This window comes from Lepidothrix coronata, unplaced genomic scaffold (genome assembly GCF_001604755.1).
Source record: "Lepidothrix coronata isolate B3197 unplaced genomic scaffold, Lepidothrix_coronata-1.0 Scaffold10, whole genome shotgun sequence".
In the NCBI taxonomy this organism is placed as follows: Eukaryota; Metazoa; Chordata; class Aves; order Passeriformes; family Pipridae; genus Lepidothrix; species Lepidothrix coronata.
The window spans coordinates 4209032-4220759 of record NW_016690190.1 but is presented as its reverse complement, the minus strand read 5'-3'; the positions used below and the strand labels follow the sequence as shown (position 1 = coordinate 4220759).

At 42.8% G+C, this 11728-nt stretch overlaps 1 protein-coding gene across 1 annotated transcript in view; it reads right to left on the bottom strand.

Moving 5' to 3' along the window:
• The window catches only part of PTN (pleiotrophin), an 80211-nt gene extending 71735 nt beyond the window's left edge, over positions 1-8476 (bottom strand). Inside the window, exon 1 of the mRNA XM_017804897.1 lies at positions 8177-8476. The gene's annotated coding sequence lies outside the window, so the exon portion shown is untranslated. The remainder of the gene's footprint in view (positions 1-8176) is intronic.
• Between the last annotated feature and the right edge of the window lie 3252 nt (positions 8477-11728).

Sequence of the window (11728 nt, the reverse complement as noted above, 5' to 3'; positions counted from 1 at the left end):
ACAAGAGCAGCTCATGCTTAAACAGATGTCCAGAAAAATATCAAGTGAAGCTGTCAAAGGCCCCATGCTAAATGTATTGCTACAAAACTTATCACAAGAGATTTCCTCCCCACACACTCACAAAGGGCATGGACCTGAACACGTACTGTGTCATCAGAGATTTTTATTTCCACTAATTGTGTTAAACTTATAAATGAAGGCACTGATCAAGCAAAGATTTCACAGGCACTTTTACATTTACATTGTCTGAGTAAATCCCACTGTTCTCAGTGAGGTAACTCAGAGCCCATAAAGATGTTCCACCATTGCACAAGAGGTGCAAAGACTATATCTCAAATTACTAGCGATGGAAAGAAGAGAATGGCACCTCCTAAAACATACAAAATATACAAATAATTCCAATAACCACTCAGTGTTAATGAGTCCAAAACACAAACTAAAACCCATGTCCCATTTAAAGACATGTTCTTGAGCAAATAAATATGAAGGGAGAGGAGCTTGCCTTTTCCTTATCATCCCATAAACACAGTTCCCATGCTATTTTGCAAGCATAGGGAAGACTAGATTCAATGTATATGCCCCTATTTAGGCAGCCCATAATTCCTGCAGCTCTTTGTAAATCCTCTGCTGGTGGATGGTCTGTTTAGGATTAGTAACAGAAAGAAAGTAAAAGCAACCTTTAGGCTCCTCTGAACTCTGTAGATCTTTGGTCAAACCTGCTAGAGGATCACCATACCGTAACCGGCTCCCCCGTGAGTTTTTGGTTTGGTTTGGGGTTTTTTTTTTGTCCTTCTGCTGCATAAATAAGCCTAGAAGAGGAGGAGGCCCACAGCATGGAACAAGTATGCTAATGCCATATCATACCAACTGCCATGCCAACAGCAATCACACACACACGCCCGCTCACACGCTTCTGCCAAATAATCACTTAAGCAAACATCAACTACAGAGATTAGCAAAAGCGTCTGACAACGCGCAAATCGGACAAGAAACACGGGCTGAAGGGACAGCTTAGAAAAGTGAGGATTTAATAAGTGAAATGACATGAAGTTCCTTAATCAAAGCTTGCAGCATTTTTGGAAGACTGCTGAAAATCCTATCTGTTGGCCTTAAAGGGAAAGCTGGTAGATTTTTTCCATCCGTCCGTCCCTACTGCATATCAGCTGCAGCCAGACAGGCTTCTAATAAAAGCAAGTGACTCTTGCACAAAGCAAAACATCTTTCTGACCTCTGGGAAGGCAGTAATCCAAGCAAACAACCAGGCAGTCAGGTGGCACAAGCTACTGGGAAGCAACCAGAGCATCTCAGGGGCTTTTTGTCAGCACCGGGAGGAAAGCTAAGCCAGTACCATAGAAGACTGAGTTTCCAGGTGAAACCATCCTAGGTAGAACAAGTTCAAATTATTTCTGTGTAATGTGATAGAGGTGGGGAGGCTATTTCTAGCATGTAAATTTTATTATTCAAACTAAAGGAACAAAGCGTTTTCCTACTGGAATTTAGGCAGAATATCAGAACAATCTCTTGATTTTTCTTTAATTTACTAAAAGATGATTAACTCCAAAGGCATTTTCAATTAAAGCAATGAGGCTTTGCTGCAAGAAGTACAAGAAGACTCCCAACCATTTACCAGCACTATAGTTCACCTTATTTTGAAGAATTTGCTACCAAAACAAAGAAGTGGGTACTCTTTCTAAATCTTAGTGTGAATTCTATAATACTTATTCTGATGAGGCTCTTGCTGAAACATCAACTTTGCCTAATTAATTGCTGGAAGATGTGTGCCTGGTTTAATATTAATCTCTGCTCAACAGGAAGAATATGCTTTCTAGTGAGCTGAGAAAGGTCTCCATATCGAAACGGAAGAAGTTTGGTTGTCTGAAAGCAAGCTGTGACTTTGTAGTGCCACTGCAGAGACATCATCATATTAGAGATGCCATCTTTCTACCAAGGCTATTTCCAACTCCCTTCCCATCTCACTTTCAAAGTCAATAGACTTTTCTTGAGAGATCCATCCTTTACCATCTAACAAAGTGCCTAAAAGTGCATCACGGTAGTCTTTCTAGATGAAGTCAGTCTTTCTACTGTTGCTCACATGCTGTAAACCTGTTAAAAAAAGACAAAGGCAAAACCACCTTTAAAATATCTTTAAATTTAAAGATTTTGATATGACAAATGCTTACACTCAGCATTAAGCACATTTTAGATGCTCCTATCCCAGAGGCAAAGATGCTACAGACTGTGAGCCTTCTGTTGTTGGCTACAGATGGGTACATACATTTGCATTGCACTACTAAGACTCTTTTGCGCTTCGAGATACACGATGTGTGAGAAGTAGAGCTAAAAAAATAAACACACACATAAATGAATCCATTGTATTAATGATCCAGTCAAAACAAGGAAGCCTTAAATGCAATAGTTATATCATTTTTAGTTGGTTGTTAAACTAATGCCACTGTTCACATGGCACTGAGGGAAAGAAAGAAAAAGAAAAAAGAACAAAACAGTTTTTGTGCCTGATATTCACTGGAACTGAATCTGAGAAGTTAGTTCAGTTTTTTCTGTTGCCTTCAATCGAGCAGGGATACTCTGCTTCCACAGATATCTATATATTTACTGTTTGTGTCAATACACAAGGAATTCCTCCTTTCCCATACACCCATAAAGTGAAATTATCTGATTTTTGACTTTCTAATCTTTCGGGGCAGCATAAGGCAACAGATAATGCAGTTAGCAAAGTCAGATGGTAAAGACAAGAGCAGAGTGGTCTGTCTGCCTTAACAAGCTCAGGAGGTCAAGACCAACTCTGCACTCAAGCCTAAGAAATAGGCTACCTCCACCTTGTTGCCATCTTCAGCAGTCCTGTGCCTGTCTCCACTGCCAGCTGGACCAGCCTCCCTTAGACAACTGAGCATCAGCCCAGGTGTGTAGAAGGATGCTTGCAGAAGAAAAGCAGAGCCTATCTAGCCTCCTCTTTCCTCCCATCTGTTCTGTCTGGTTTTATTCTAAGAGGAGAGCTTTTGTACAGATAGGGACTAGCTCCAAAAATATCTTTGGAAGATGGCAAAAATTCTGTTCAATTTAAGTTGTTAGCCAGCTGTTTGACCAATTCCAAAACATGCATTTACACTGAGGTGTTACAGAATTTCTCCTTTCTCTTCCCTTCTCACAGGCACTTGACAATGATATAATCTACAACTAAATAGAGGATGTTTACAAGGTCCAAGCTACACTGAAACTGTGTAGAAACTAATGAGGAAGGAAGATTTTTATAATACTCTTGTGAAATCTTTAATGAGCTCTGAAATAGTGCTGGCAGGCCTCAAAGGAGAAAGGCCCAGTTTAAAATTGAACTTTGCAGTTTGCTAAATGGCAGTGTACTGGAGCCCCAAGCACTATTTATTTTCAGAGACTATTTTTATCAGAAAGTCCCCAGCTCCTGTAATGCTCTTCTGCTCTAAGTCTTTACCCCTCTGTTGCAGCTGCCGTGCAATCAGTGGCACTGACTGAGCAGTGTGCTCCTAGGGCCCAAAGAAACACATTAATATATTTTGCTTAACTTAATGGAACTGGATTTTGCCTCAAACACAGTTAGCTCCATTCCTCACCTCCAGAGGTTATCCACATTGAAACCAGAATGTGCAAGGAAGGGCAGTGGCTTTTTGGAGTAGAGGGATGGTGAGGGTGAAAAATCCCCTGGCTGTATCAGTAATATAGTTAGCTCTTTATTACATTCACATTCTCCCTTCTCATCTCCCATGAAACTGCCTACAGCTGCGTTCTCTCAATCTTCAGTCTGAAAAAGATTAAAAAGCAGTCTGCAAGATGACTACAGCTTTTACAAAGCCACTCCCACATATAAGCAAGGAAGGAAATTAAAAAAGTTAAAAAAACAACAGAACCATCATGGTGCCACTGCAGAAGGCAGAGCCAGATATTTTAAATGGCTCAGTGATTCTACTCCTTGGAATAAAAGAAGGTGAGATGTATTGGCCAAGAGAGAGTCTACTTTGGTAAAGTCCTACTGACTCTTTCCATGATGATAAAGTAAACCATAGCTGAAAACATAAACTGAACTACTTTAATACTACCACCTGCAGTGGGGCTTTTTAAGTCTTCGAGTGAAAGTATTCATTAGTGAGAAGACTGTAGGAGCCTGAAGAGGGTCTGAAAAGTATTGATGAACTTGACATCATAAAATCAGTTCTTCTGGCAACTCAGAACAAGAAAAATTTTAGCCAGCAAATCCCATACCGACTGCCAGTTCCTATTTCAAGAGTTGGATCAATCTCATGTTAAAGGTAGTGAAATTAAAGAGTTTCTTCAGCTGATGACCACTTCCGTTCAATTCAAAAGCATATTTAAATAAAAAAAAAAATCCATTGTTTTTTTTAGAGTCTATTACTGTTGGCATGAATAACAAGAATCAGTACCTTGAAATTTAGTGGTACACAAAAGATATGCCTTTTCTCACCTAGTTTAGCTGCTGCTATGTCAGTCCACAGAGACCCCACCATATCATTTCTTACACAACTTCTGTGCTCTGTGAGTTATTGCAGTAAAACAAGAACATCCACATTACAGAGGACGTTGTTGGCTCCTTTAATTTAATTTTTCCACAGTGTTTCTGCTGAAGAAACTGATGTAAGACAACTGACTCAAATTTTCCCCACCTCTCATCAAACGCACATTGAACACTTGACAATGCCCACTTTTTTATTTTCCTCTGCATGGCTCCATCAGAGAGGACCCTCTGTGCATTCAGAGCAGCACAATGAAGAATGATTTCCAAAGAATTAACTTGGAGCCATTGAGACTTGGATGTTTTCAAAATGATTCTTTTGTGCTCAAAGGATTCTAGACTACCCCAGCTACTCTAGAAGAGAGTCTTTTTCCCCTTTCTCAAAACATCCATTCCTTGAGCCATCCCTGGAGTGCATTGTTGGGGCTGATTCCTTAGTGCAGCGAGTTCCATCAGTCAAAGCTCAACAGATACAAATAATATCAGGATATGGATATAAATTAGTGCGACAGACCCTAAATAGTTTTGACAGGTTTAGTAAGTATATATAGCGACACAGAATGCTATTCCTGCTGTCAGACATCAATATGTAGACAGAAGATTGGGGGCACCATGGAAACTCAGCGACATAAGAGTGGTATTGATTGGACAGAAAACGAGACTGCAATTTAAGCTTAAGGCTGCCAGAGATGCCAAGAATGGAGAATGACCTCCAGCAGTGAATTTTCAGCATAAGCTCCCTGTGAACAAGCCAGTCCAAGAAGGATAAATCAGGGACAAGCTCACCAGGGATATGGCTCAACTGAGTTTCGGCTACCCTAAGCAGATGAGAATCACTCTATGTGTGCACGCGTTACAGTGACCTAGTTCGTTCAAAGACAGCGATTTGAATGGTTTATTATAGAGGCCTGAAACAAAGAGATTTCCTCAATTAAAGTCCTGAAATGCATCCTCTAAATGAAAATGCTTTTGATACACTGATCAGCAAGAGGTTGTAAATATCGAAGCAAAGCGGACATTGTTAAAGACCAATTCCCACAGAAAACGCCACGGTTGGGAATGTAGGTAATGAGGGGGCCTGAACAGAGCAAGAGCAATGAGCCATGCCAACTCCATCCCTAATGCTCTAGTGTTACACTAAAACACTTGTTACACTATAACACTAGATAAATTGTATCTTTCCTGGCCAAAACAAAAAAAAGGAGACCAACAACAACAAAATAAAAAATCTGAACAGCACCCCCCCCCAAAAAACCAACCAAACAAAAACAAAACAAAACAAAAAATGAGTGCATTTTCAGAGCTTCTGTAAAGCATTATTTTAAACTATTATCTGAGCACTCAGTAACAACTATTGCCAGAACAATCAAGAAGAAATAGAGGACGTGTCAGGGAAGTACCTCGCTGGAGCCATGACTGCTAGAAGTCCACTAAGTAATAATATTCACATTTGTGGCAGAAAGATTAATCTACGCAAAACATCCATCAGTACAGCTGTGTCAGGAATAAGATAAGCCTCCAAAGTGTCCCCAGTGTCATTATGGGCGTAGAACACAGGCAGGCATATGGTACTGGGATAGTAGTGCTATGTTTTGTAATACTATAGCAAGACAAACCTTCTGCTGGCAAGGGTGTATCAGCCACAAACTGCATCTCAAATATCTGGGGATAGACATCCGGATAACTGCAAAAAGTCTGTTTTTCTTAGGCCTTTTCTACGCTATAAAAAAAGGTTTATCAATTGTAAAAAAAAAAAAAAAAAAAAAAAAGGTTTTGTTGCTGGCTTCTCCTTTTCCCACCCAAGAGCTGGCTTAGGAGCATGCTAAAGTCAGTAAGTTTTGGTCCTTCAATGTCACACAAAGCTTCATGTGTAATAAGTCACCGAAGAGTTTAACTTAGCCTGAAGACAGGAGTATATTAAACATCTGCTTTCCTTCGCTAAATTATGCAGCAGGTTTTTGTTACTGCTTTTTTGGGTTGGTTTGGGGGTTTGGATTTTTTTTTTTTTTTAGTCCAATGAAGTACCCTGTCCGTGCACTTCCAAATTTTAATTTCTCCAGCAAATTAATAAATTCTGCCACAAATACATAGGTTCCTTTTTGTCTTCAAACCATTTCTCATGATCAAAAGTTCAGACTTTTTTTTTTATTTTTATTCCTTTGGAAGGAGGAAACTGAAATAAACAAAACAAAACAAACACACAGAAACATTAAATTTGCTTTGTAATCAGCTCAAGACCACTGTTCAGACCAGGTAAAATTATTTCTTTGTAACAACTTTCCTTTCCTACTCTCTTTCTCTCCCCACCCCTTCCCTCCTTCTCCCTAATACCATTAGTTACACACTCAGTCTACTGTTTCTTGCTAAAAAAAGTTGAGCTTTGCTAAAAGCTCAAAAAAAAAAAAAAAAAATCAATGCCCAAAGGCAAAACAAGGAAAGGGCAGAGAATTCAAGACTTGATGGCCACAGGTAAAGTGTTCCTCTACTGTAATACAAGTAATTTAAATCAAACAGGATCTAATTAAAACACTATCCATAGATGCAGGGTTATCTCACAGAGAAAGATTTAACATGTCATTCCCAAGAACCAACCAGTCTCTAAGGTTTACATCCTAGAAGCCAAATTCCAAGTGTATCTCTAAGCTAAAGCACAGTAGACATTCACCAAAAGCCATTTGCAGTGTGGAAGAGAAAGATGTAAAAGATGGAAGATGTAAAAGGAGCAGATAAGCTCTCAAAGAATCAAGACTACGTTTCCCCTATGAAAAGTTCTACTTTTAAAAAGGAGGGAGAAAAGGAGGGTAAGGAGCTAGAAGCGCCAATATTGGAGACCACAACAGATTTGCAGAATAACATACATGCTCAACAAAGAGGAAACTGTGCTTTCACCATTGTTAACTCAGACTTTCTCCCAACCCATCCCTCTGGAGGAAGCAGAAGACACAAACTAAGTTTTAAATAGATCTATCAGCACTTGCTAGATTCAGTTGTTCCACCAGAAGTAAACTAGGGATAAGAAGGCAAAGTCCCAAGAAAAAAATATCAGTTGCAGTGCTCGGTCTGAAGGTACAACTTAAACTCGTTATCCCGAGTCTCAGCCGGGACATTGCTGGCACACGGTAACTGGGACCCGCAGGGGGTTTGCCGCTCCGGGGTCACTTCGCTGCCCTTTTGTCCTCTGTAAATGGACCCGCCCGAGGACTCCTGCCTCCCTTTCCCTCTGGGTCACGTCACCCACCGCCACCTCTCTCCCTCTCACCCGCCTGGGCATTTAAGCGCTCCCACGTACCGACCCGCCGCCGACTCCCCACCACGGCACTGCGCGGTCCCGTGCCCGGGGTGCTCCCGGACACCCCCAGACCTCGCCCCCCATCTGCCCCTCGGGCAGATGTCTCCGTGGTATCAGGTGCCCGCCACCACCCCGCTGGGTCCGGGCTCCCACCCAGCCCCATGACCCCTCTGTCCGGCCACCCTCTGCGGAGCCCTGCTGGGGCAAGTGTCCCGGAGCCAAGACAGGGAAGGGGGAAGTGCTTCCCACCCTGCCCCTGGGGGAGCGAGCGCTGTCAGACTCGAGGAGACTTGCTAGGGGGTACCATCCCTCGGGCACACTCCCTCTGGGAGCCCCCGCCGCCACCGCCGCCGCCGCCTCGGACTTACTTCGGGCGTCAAAAAGCTCTTCTTGCGCAGCTGAAAGGGGCGAGCAGCGACCGTCCCCGGTGACCAGCGGCTGGTGCGGCCGCCGCGCGTCCCTTCGCTTCCCCACGGACGGGCTCGCCGGCCGCCGTCTCACGCCCCGCTCCGCCCGCGCCCCGTCTCTCTCTCCCGCAGGAGGTTTCTCGCCGAGATTTTTATACTGGAGGCAGGGAACCTGATCCGCGCTTTGACTCGGCGGAGCCCGGGCTGCTGCGAGGCGACGAGAGGAGGGAGGCAGGCGGGCGCCGGGGCAGAGCGAGCAGCCGCGCTGCCCCCTCGTGTGATGCGGAGGGGGCGCGCCCGCCGGGCGGGTCACCCGCGGGGCAGCCTCGCCCCCGCTGCCGGGGCTGGGCGGGTGCGGGGGTGGGCAGGGGGCGGGACGGGGCCACTGCGCTCCGCCGGGGCTCGGCGGCAGCTCCCCCTGCTCCCCCCGCCGGGGGAGCGCACCGGGGGACAGCCCGGCGGGGCGGCGCGGACCCCGCGGCACCGGGGCTGGCCCGGGTGCCCCTACTGGGTTTGTTAGTGCAGGCAGCTTCCCCACCTCTTCCTCACGATACCCAGCGAGAGGGGGAGCCGAGGGTCGGGGGGTGCACTTCATGGTACCCACCCCCCGGCCTGTGCGGGGGCTCGTCGGGGCTTCAGCTGCCTTTGCAGGTACAAACATCCACAGCAGCTTTTGCCCGGATCGTCTTTGGCTGTCAGAGTTTGGGGAGCTTAAACTTTAGCCTCGCTGTCTTAGAGCTTGCCATTTTGACCGGGGCCGTGTTGGATTGGAAATACTGTTGAGGAGTGAGAAACAAACAAGAAAAAAGCAACCAAACGAAATAAAAACAAACAAAAAAACCCACAAACAAAAACCCAAACAAAACCAAACTAAACAAAAAACACACAACAAAACAAACAAACAAAACAACAAAAAAAATTCACCAAACTGAGCCCTCTTCCCTAGGTTTTAATTTCAACGTGGCCTGAAAGCAGTATGAGAACAACTTTTGTCATGGCGTTTCAACACTTCTGGTTGTAGCAGTTGCTGGAGTTGCATCAAGGCTTTCATTTAGGAGCAGCCTTTTCCAACTTTTAGGTTCATTATATCCATTGAATAAGAGTGTTCCCCAATCCACAGCTTAATTTAAAACTAAGTGGACTTGTTCCAAACTCCAGGCAATTTCTGTGTAATTCCCTTTCCCCAGAGCAAGTCCCTGCCTTCACTTGAAAGACTGGGTCCATTCACTGCTTAGGTCTCAGCTGGGTTTGCAGCTTGCAGCTCCTGCTCCAGGTTTGCACAGAAATCCAGTTCAGATTCTTCTCCTGTTTCCAGAGGAATGAGCTAAAAAAGTAATTTGTCTGGCACCATACACATTGCATCATCTAACACCTACCATCTGTGACAATGAAAAGCATTGTACAGCTAGTCCCAGAGCAGGCAATTGCACTCACCTGGAGTCCTTCTTAGTAAAGTAAACTACCCCCTTCCATCCACACCTTGGCATCTTCTTTTCATCACAGAGTTATGTGTTCAGTCCTGGCATGGCGGCTGTTCAGGATTTGCACCACCAGCAGTTTTAATGACAGTGATGTAATTTAAAAAAACAATTTTGACTTGCAGTGTAAAGTGATGTCTTGAGATGGAGAGAATATACTTTCTAGCAGCTGGATGAGTGGAAATGAGCACTCAATAGTATTCATATTTCAGAGCATGCAAGGCTGAATGAATGCCAGTTTGCACCTTTCTGAGGGCTTCTCAGTGAAATCCTGACATCATGGTGTTAAGCACGACAAACATTTAGAGAAAGAAACTTTCCATCAAAAAACACCTGGTAGTGGTTGACACATTTCAAACCCCAGAAATTCTCCATACAACCACAATAGCACATTTCAGGTGATCAATCCTGTCTGAGTAACAAAACAGAAAAGAGGACAATGGCTATAAGTTCACCTTGATTGAAACCAAAAAAGATTTCATCGAAGTGGGTCAAGAGATTTCTTACTTTCCTTACAGAAATCTGAGTCTTAGCCAAAACACTGAAAAATTAACATTTTCATAAAACAGTGGAAGCTTTCTGCAGAAAGCAACTGCTTTTCACAAAGATGTGCATGATGTTAAAATCCTCATTTTGGCCACTTAATTTTAGAAGCAATGCCAACAGATAATCTTTGACCAAATTTGGTCACAGATTTTCTACAATTTTTTATAGCTCAGAAATTATTCTCTTGAAACTGAGTTGACATGCACAGAAACTAGTTTTGAGTGATATGGCTTGGATTTTGACTCAGAATCTCCAAAATAAAACTGCAGAAAAGGTTAGCAGAGCTTCTCAAAGGGTGTATTATGGTCTGGACTATTACTGAAAAAGAGAGTACTTAGGTTTTTGATTGACAAAAAGTAAATATGTTTTAATGTTCATATTATTTGTCTCAATGGCACCTTAAGGCTCAACTGAGGTTTCCTTTGCAATAAGCAGTGTAAAACACAGGAAAATATTCTTTGCCTCAAATTGCCCACTGTGTTAGATACCTTTGATATTAATGGAGTATAACACTTCAATTTCCTGACTGAAGTTTTGCTATTGAGATACTCGTAAAGACACAGAAGTTGAGATAGTTGGTGAATACAGCAATCTTGAAAGGACCAATGTAACTTCTTTTGTCAATAAAAAGTCATCAACCAGATGTTAGTCACAGCCTTAAAGGTGTCTATGGTGCTGGTTCCTAGTGGGAAAGAGCAGGACAGTGGAGAAAAGGGATGGATGAAAGATAAGTATGACCATTTACTTCCACAGGGATATTTTCATTATTAAAAGAATGGTAAAGCTGGAGAATTTTATCTCCAGATCTTCTCTGCTGTTTTGTCTCTCTTGACTTTTTTTTTTTTCCCCCAGACAATTATATATTTGCTACATGATCTCTGGAACTACAGACTAGTCAACATATACAGTGACATGTAAAGAAACCCCTACTGAAAAAATACTTTTTGACTACTACTTTTCTGCTCTGAACACAAAGGTAACCTAGAAAGGAGAATTTGCTGCAGATTGTCAGGGATATTTACCTTTAAAATCCTGAACATTTGTTTGTAGCTGCTGGTTTCACCCTGATCAAAAAACAGAGGTGAGTAATGGACTGGAAGCTGTAGAAGTCCAGTTTCTGTCTTCACGTACCTTCTTTGCCACCCAAAGTAAAAATTGGAAACCTAAATGAGAAAGACAGGGTTGAGCTATCTCTTAAAAAAGAAAGTGAAGGTTAGGGCCATAAGAAGCTATAAAAGGATTTTTGATTGGTGCCATGTGCAAATGCTCTCACAAACAATCCAAAAGTATTAGATCCTAATTAGAATCCCCATTCAAACAGTAAAAGTTTAAGACCATTTTGGGGAAAGGAGCTCTCACCTTTAGAAACAATTTTTGCCAAAATGCAGAAAACGCCCATAATAAATTCCCTTTCAATTAGGTGGGTTTTTTTCCTTAGAAAAAATGTAAACACCAAATTCTCTCTTTAAAGCCAGGCTCTTTGTTACTG